The 7,753-nt window shown below is 44.8% G+C and overlaps 1 long non-coding RNA gene across 1 annotated transcript; it reads left to right on the top strand.

Annotated features, from left to right (window-relative positions):
- Nucleotides 1-1,115: 1,115 nt before the first annotated feature.
- Nucleotides 1,116-6,969, top strand: LOC141220409 (uncharacterized). The gene is made up of 3 exons (XR_012288672.1): nt 1,116-1,139; nt 1,378-1,505; nt 6,911-6,969. It is a non-coding gene; the product is annotated as an uncharacterized lncRNA (long non-coding RNA).
- The last annotated feature ends 784 nt before the right edge of the window (nt 6,970-7,753 follow it).

Raw genomic sequence — 7,753 nt, 5'->3', positions numbered from 1 at the left:
ATATCAGCTGCTGGCCTCTGATTGGTCAGCGGCTGTCATTGGAAATGCTGTGCTGGGAAACAGTCTCAGTGTAGCAATTCAGCGCTGCTGTCGGCGGCTCCTCCTGGACCTGGTCAGGATCATCAAGGGGTCTGTGCCTGCGGGCCGCATAAAGCAGCCTCAGGGGCCGCATGCGGCCCGCGGGCCGCGTGTTTGAGACCCCTGCTCTAGAGGTTCTCAATGGGGTTGAGGTCAGGGGAGCATGGGGGCCACACCATAAGTTTGTCCCCTTTTATGCCCATAGCAGCCAGAGATGCAGATGTGTTATGTGCAGCATGAGACGGGGCATTATCATGCATGAAAATGATCTTGCTGCGGAATGCACGGTTCTTCTTCTTGAACCATGGAAGGAAGTGCTGTTTGAGAAACTCAACATACATTATGGAGTTCATCTTTACCCCTTCAGGGATCCTAAAAGGGCCGACAATCCCTCTCCCCATGATTCCAGCCCAAAACATTACTCCACCTCCTCCTTGTTAGTGCCGTAGCCGTGTTTGCATGGGGTGTCCATCAACCAGCCATCCTCCACTCCATCCATCTGGACCATCGAGATCATTTCATGCATGATAATGCCCCGTCTCATGCTGCACATAACACATCTGCATCTCTTCACAAGTCTGCAGTCAGTGTCATGTCGGATCAGAAAATCCCTTTAAGAGCTTGTCTAATCTTGTTTCATCAGGAGCACACTGCTCCTCTGTCTTGCTGGCTACCTCCTTGCTGGGGGCAGTGCTCTCCTGAGGATGGACAGTTTCAACCAGCGGCATGGTCGCGCCGCTGGTCTGAACTATGCACTTTCCTCTGCTGTCGGCAGAGACCACTTTGACTTTGCAGCGTCGGAGGAGCACAGAGGTACTGAATCCAGGGATCCGGACAACTTCTGAGCTGCACTTGCAAGCTGTATAGCAAACTGCTTTCCTTGCCTAGGAGACTGGCCACCACTGATAGACAGCAGCAGTGGCCGGTAACCTAGGCACCGAACATTTCTGTTTCTGTAGTCTCTCACCAGTACCTGTATATATTTCTTAGGTGGGTGTGAACGGCTTTACATATAAGATGCCTGATCTCCCTGAAACATTTCCTGAGCTGTCAGATTTGAGGTTTGTATTTTTACAACTAAAATAATAAAAAAAAAAGTTAAATTTTTATTTGTCAAAAAAAAAAATTCTGAATTCTATATTAGTTCTAATGATAAAATGACATCCATCCTAGTATTCCCCAGGGCCACCCCTATAGATAAGTCTGTGGGGGCTTATTCTGCACACTAGCTTCTCTGTACCCTGTTGTAACATTTCCATGAAAGTCTTGGACGCACGTTTCTCTTTTTTTCGACTTCAGCGTGTCACAGCTCACCGATATGATGGAGCAAGAGGATGTTCTTCTGGAGCAGTTTGTAAATCTTCCACAACTAAAACAGATTATATCTGATAAAGAGGAGCTAGTGAAAAATATCGAGGAGCTGGCAAGTAAGATTTGGTGGATGGTAGTTGAATACGGTTTTGAGGAATGAAGAGTTTTTCTGGTTCTTGGGAAAAAAAATATAGATAGATAGATATACAGTACAGACCAAAAGTTTGGACACACCTTCTCATTTAAAGATTTTTCTGTATTTTCATGACTATGAAAATTGTACATTCACACGGAAGGCATCAAAACTATGAATTAACACATGTGGAATTATATACTTAACAAAAAAGTGTGAAACAACTGAAAATATTTCTTATATTCTAGGTTCTTCAAAGTAGCCACCTTTTGCTTTCATGACTGCTTTGAACACTCTTGGGATTCGTCTTTGTGCGACGCAGAAAAGGTGAACGGATGGACTCTACATGCCTGGTTCCCACCGTGAAGCATGGAGGAGGAGGTGTGATGGTGTGATGGTGCTTTGCTGGTGACACTGTTGGGGATTTATTCAAAATTGAAGGAATACTGAACCAGCATGGCTACCACAGCATCTTGCAGCGGCATGCTATTCCATCCGGTTTGCGTTTAGTCGGACCATCATTTATTTTTCAACAGGACAATGACCCCAAACACACCTCCAGGCTGTGTAAGGGCTATTTGACCAAGACGGAGAGTGATGGGGTGCTATGCCAGATGACCTGGCCTCCACAGTCACCAGACCTGAACCCAATCGAGATGGTTTGGGGTGAGCTGGACCACAGAGTGAAGGCAAAAGGGCCAACAAGTGCTAAGCATCTCTGGAAACTCCTTCAAGATTGTTGGAAGACCATTTCCGGTGACTACCTCTTGAAGCTCATCAAGAGAATGCCAAGAGTGTGCAAAGCAGTCATCAAAGCAAAAGGTGGCTACTTTGAAGAACCTAGAATATAAGACTTATTTTCAGTTGTTTCACACTTTTTGTTAAGTATATAATTCCACACGTGTTAATTCATAGTTTTAATGCGTTCAGTGTGAATGTACAATTTTCATTGTCATGAAAATACAGAAAAATCTTTAAATGAGAAGGTGTGTCCAAACTTTTGGTCTGTACTGTACATATATGTAGCACCCTGAGGATTCGGCTGCTACAGGGGTATTACACCTCAAGCCAGAGGTGTGGTATTCCACTCCCGGGTAAGGATGGAGTGTGGAACTGAGCTCAGTAGGCTGCATGCACTACATACATCCCATTTCCGGGGGACAGAACGACGGTACTCCCACCAGTTTATGTGCAGGTACGACAGCGTCTGTCCCTGGCTGGAGTGGGAGGGGGGGTGGAACATCCCAGTAGTGTAGGGGCAGATAGGGGGAGTAGTCTGGGTAAAGATAGGAGCTCATTGGGTGCTGGTCACCTGAGCTCACACATAGAGGGAGTATATAAGGTGGGCACCATCTTAGAACAGGGGTCAGTCAGGCAAGAGGAGCAGAGCAGAAGAGCTCAGCCAGAAGGGCTGACAGGGAGCTGTGGCTCCGGCTGGGCCCAGCTCCAGAGCAAGGCCTGCTGAGAGAGAGAGAGAGAGGAGTCAGAAGGACCCAGAGAGGAAACAAGAGGGAACCCCAAGACCCCAGAATAAGGACAAAAGGGTGAAGGGTTGGCGGACAAGGGTACCGGATCCCAAGCTGGCAGAGGCCAAAACATACCTTAGCCAGGAACCGGAGGTTGTGGTCAGGATCTGCCACGACCCTCACCAAATCCACTAGAAAGGCACACCGAGTATAGGGTCAGGGAGCCCAGAGGAGGCTTTGACCACCAAGAGACCCGAGGGAGCCGGCCAAAAGTGGATCCCTGGTGGGAACGGCCAGAGGAAGGGAGAGTCAGAAAGGAGCTCAGGACCACGCTCCGGAATTGCCTGGGGGTTGGCCGAGTCCAGGACCTGGTGGACGCAGCACGGCTCGGGTGGTCACTCAAGGCCAGAGTGACTAAAAGGACACCAGTAAGTAAAAACCCTGAACTGCATCCCCCGACTCTGAGTCTGCTTACTGCACCGTCACAACCCCCACCATCTACACCTGCTGCCCTGAGGCCATACCCCTCCCGTTGGGGGTTATACCATCACCGCTGCACAAATACCACCGGCCTCAGCGGACTGCTCTGCAGCGGCGGCTTCAAAGCCGCACTCAACGGGTGGCGTAGTCGACAATCAAGTTAACATCTACTGCCATAGACTGCCACTTAGTTTGACACCCTGGGCACGGACCGGGTCACCGCCACAAGGACTACTACCCCTATCCAGATCCGGCTCCGGGTATCCCCTACAGCACTGGCCCAGGGGGCGCGTCATATACATGGTGGTAAAAACAGTATTTGATACACTGCCGATTTTGCAAGTTTTCCCACCTACATAAAATGGAGAGGTCTGTAATTTTTATCGTATATCCACTTCAACTGTGAGATACAGAATCTAAAAATAAAAACCAGAAAACCACATTGTTTGATTTTCAAATCATTAAATTGCATTTTATTGCATGGAATTAGTATTTGATTTCCTACCAACCAGCAAGAATTCTGGCTCTCACAGACCTGTTAGTGTTTCTTTAAGAAGCCCTCCTACTCTGCACTCATTACCTTTTATTAATTGCACCATATAAACCTGTATAAAAGACACCTGTCCACATGCTCAATCAATCACACTCCAACCTCTCCACCATGGCCAAGATCAAAGAGCTGTCTAAGGACACCAGGGACAAAATTGTAGACCTGCACAAGGCTGGCATGGGCTACAAGGCAGTAGACAAGGAGCTTGGTGAGAAGTCAACAACTGTTGGCACAATTATTAGAAAATGGAAGAAACACAAGATGACTGTCAATTCTCCTCGGTGTAAGGCTCCATGCAAGATCTCGCCTTGTGGGGTAAGCATGATTCTGAGAAAGGTCAGGAATCAGCCCATCACTACACAGGAAGACCTGGTCAATAACCTGAAGAGAGCTGGGACCACAGTCTCAAACAACAGCACATGTCCAGCCCCATTTCAAGTTTGCCAATGACCATCTGGCATGGGAGAAGGTCTTGTGGTCAGATGAGACCAAAATAGAACTTTTTGGTATCAACTCCACTCGCCGTGAGAAAGAAGGAGGATGAGTACAACCCCAAGAACACTGTCCCAACTGTGAAGCATGGTGGGGAAAATGTCATACTTTGGGGGTGCTTTTCTGCAAAGGGGACAGGATGACTGCACCATATTGAAGGGAGGATGGATGGGGTCATGTATCGCGAGATTTTGTCCAACAACTTCAATCCCTCAGTAAGAGCATTGAAGATGGGACGTGCCTGGGTCTTCCACCATGACAATGACCCGAAACACATAGCCAAGGAAACTAAGGAGTGTCTCTGTTAGAAGCATTTCAAGGTCCTGGAGTAGCCTAACCAGTCTCCAGACCTGAACCCAGTAGAAAATCTTTAGAGGGAGCTGAAACTCCAATGTTGCCCAGCGACAGCCCCGAAACCTGAAAGATCTGGAGAAGATCTGTATGGAGGAGTGGGCCAAAGTCCCTGCTGCGGTGTGTGCAAACTTGGTCAAGAACTACAGGAAACTTCTGACCTCTGTAATTGCAAACAAAGGTTTCTGTACCAAATATTACGTTCTGTTTTTCTATTGTATCACATACTTATTTCAATCAATAAAATGCTAATTAATTATGTAAAAATCATACAATGTGATTTTCTGGATTCTTCTTCTGTCTCTCACAGTTGAAGTATACCTACGATAAAAAAAAAATACAGACCTCTCCATTCTTTGTAGGTGGGAAAACTTGCAAAATCGGCAGTGTATCAAATACTTATTTTCCCCACTGGATATACACAGCGGGTGAAATACTCACACTTCACCAATTTTCTAAGTAACTATGTTACTAAAGGTGCTATAGGCATGAAATTCTCCCCAGATATCAGTAACAGACCATCCAATCCACATAGGCAAAGAAATCAAACAATAGATGTCCATAAATTAAGTTATGTGTAATAATGAGAAATTACACGGGGAAAAAGTATTGACTATGCTTACTGAAATGTATTTAATACTTCGTACACAAGCCTTTGTTGGTGATGACAGCTTCAAGATTCATCCTGTATGGAGAAACTAGTCGCATGCATTGCTCAGGTGTGATTTTGTCCCATTCTTCCACACAAACACGCTACAAATCCTGAAGATCCCTTGGGCTCCTTCTATGAACTCTGAGCTTCAGTTCCTTCTATAAATATTCTGTTGGATTCAGGTCAGGTGATTGGGTGGGCCATTTTAGCAGTTTTAATTTTCTCTCTCTGAAAACAATTGAGCGTTTCCTTGGCTGTGTGTTTGGGATAATTGTCTTGCTGAAATGTCCACCCTTGTTTCATCATCATCCTGGTAGATTGCAGCCGATTTTTATCAAGAATGTCTCGTACATTTATCCATTCCTCCTTCCTTCATTAATATGAAGATTGCCGTATGCTGAAAAACAGCCCAACACCATGATGTTCCCACCTCCAAACTTCACTGTTAGTATGGTGTTTTGGGGGTGATATGCAGTGTCTTTTGGCCTCCAAACATGGTGTGTATTATGACTTCCAAAGAGTTCAATTTTGGTCTCATCTGACCAGACTATATTCTCCCATTATTTCACAGGCTTGTCTAAATATTGTTGAGCAAACGTTAAACACGCGTCAACATGCTTTTTGTTCAGCAATGGAGTCTTGCGTGCTAAGCGTGCATACAGACCATGGAGGTTGAGTGCATCACTTATAGTTTTCTTTGAAACAATTGCTGATTCCTGGTCTTTCTGTAACTCTCCACAGGTGGTCCTTGGTCATGGACAACTCTTTTGATAATTAATTTCACTCCTCTGTTTGAAATCTTGCGGGGAGCACCTGGTCGTGGCCGGTTTATTATGAAATTATGTTCTTTACATTTCTGGATTATGGCCCCAGCAGTGCTCACTGGAGCCTTCAGTAATTTAGAAATTCTTCTGTAACCAATACCGTCAGTATGTTTTGCAACAATTAGGTTGCGGAGGTCTTGAGACCGCTCACTGGTTTTACCCATCATGAGATGTTTCTTGTGTGGCATCTTGCTAACGAGACACCTTTTTATAGGCCATCAGTTGAACCACCTAATATTATTTTTCACTAAGTGGCAGGATGGGTTTCTAATTACTGATAGATTTCAGCTGGTGTCATGACTTTCCATGGCTTTTTGCCTCTCTCTCTCTTCATGTGTTCAGTACCTTTTTCCTGTGTCATTTCTCATTATTACACATAATTCATGGACATCTATGATTTGATTTCTTTGCCTGTGTGGACTGGATGGGTTGTTACCGACATCTGGTGAGAATTTCATGTCAATAGCACCTTTAGTAATATATTTACTTAGACAATTGGTGACATGTTCAATACTTATTTCATCCACTGTATGTGTATATTAATATAGAATTTTTTTTTATTTTTTAATCCAGAAAAGAATCTTCAAATTGAGCCAATTCTGGAGTCAAAGCGACAAGCATTATTAGATAAGGTAAGCCACTGTGGATGGGGCTGACATGGCAGGCGCAGTCTTTACGGCAGGTTTGGTTCATTTGTGGATTGTGCTGAGGAATTCTGACGATCTCACCCTTGCTATACTGAAGTTGGTGAAATTCACATTGATAATCTGCTGTATTTTCACCCCACAATGACATGCCGGGATTTGGAACATCTTTGGCGTTCTCATTTTTCTATATGGGCAATCTTTACAGTTTGCGGATGAGATTTGTAAAGTCTCATCCACTTACCTTATAAACCTGCTCTGATCTGGCCGTAAAAGCTGCAGCAAATGCGGCAGGCGTGAATTCATCCTAATTTCCTTGTGTTTTTCTTCTCTTCCAGTATGAGCTTCTGACTCAAAGGAAAACCAGCAAAGACACCATGAGCTAAGCGAGGTAATGTGGCGGATACGGGGCTAGAGAAGATGGCGCCTGCGGGACAGTGATATCACCTCTTGTGAATGGTGGATTCTATTCTATATTGATTGTTACCTTTCATTATTATCCTGTCTGTGATGATCATGAGACTGATGCAAAGCCTTGTGAACAGAATAAGAAGTTTGAGTCTAGTATTAGGATTAATGGCCAGTTTGCATTTTTTTTTATCTAGATTGTGTTATGGAAAATCGAAAAAAAACTCAGTAGTTAAAAATAACATGTAAAGAGAAGCTGTCAGCTTTCTCATGCCTCCCGAAGCGCCACCATGGATTTATTCATCTTTTTGTACCCTGTGTAAAGAGCCCATTAATAGTGGCTTACTGATTTCTAACATTTTTA

This window comes from Phyllobates terribilis, unplaced genomic scaffold (assembly GCF_046119375.1).
Source record: "Phyllobates terribilis strain yellow unplaced genomic scaffold, ASM4611937v1 Scaffold_292__1_contigs__length_2399606, whole genome shotgun sequence".
NCBI classification, from domain to species: Eukaryota; Metazoa; Chordata; class Amphibia; order Anura; family Dendrobatidae; genus Phyllobates; species Phyllobates terribilis.
The sequence above is the reverse complement of the archived record's forward strand: the minus strand, read 5'-3'. Positions and strand labels throughout refer to the sequence as shown.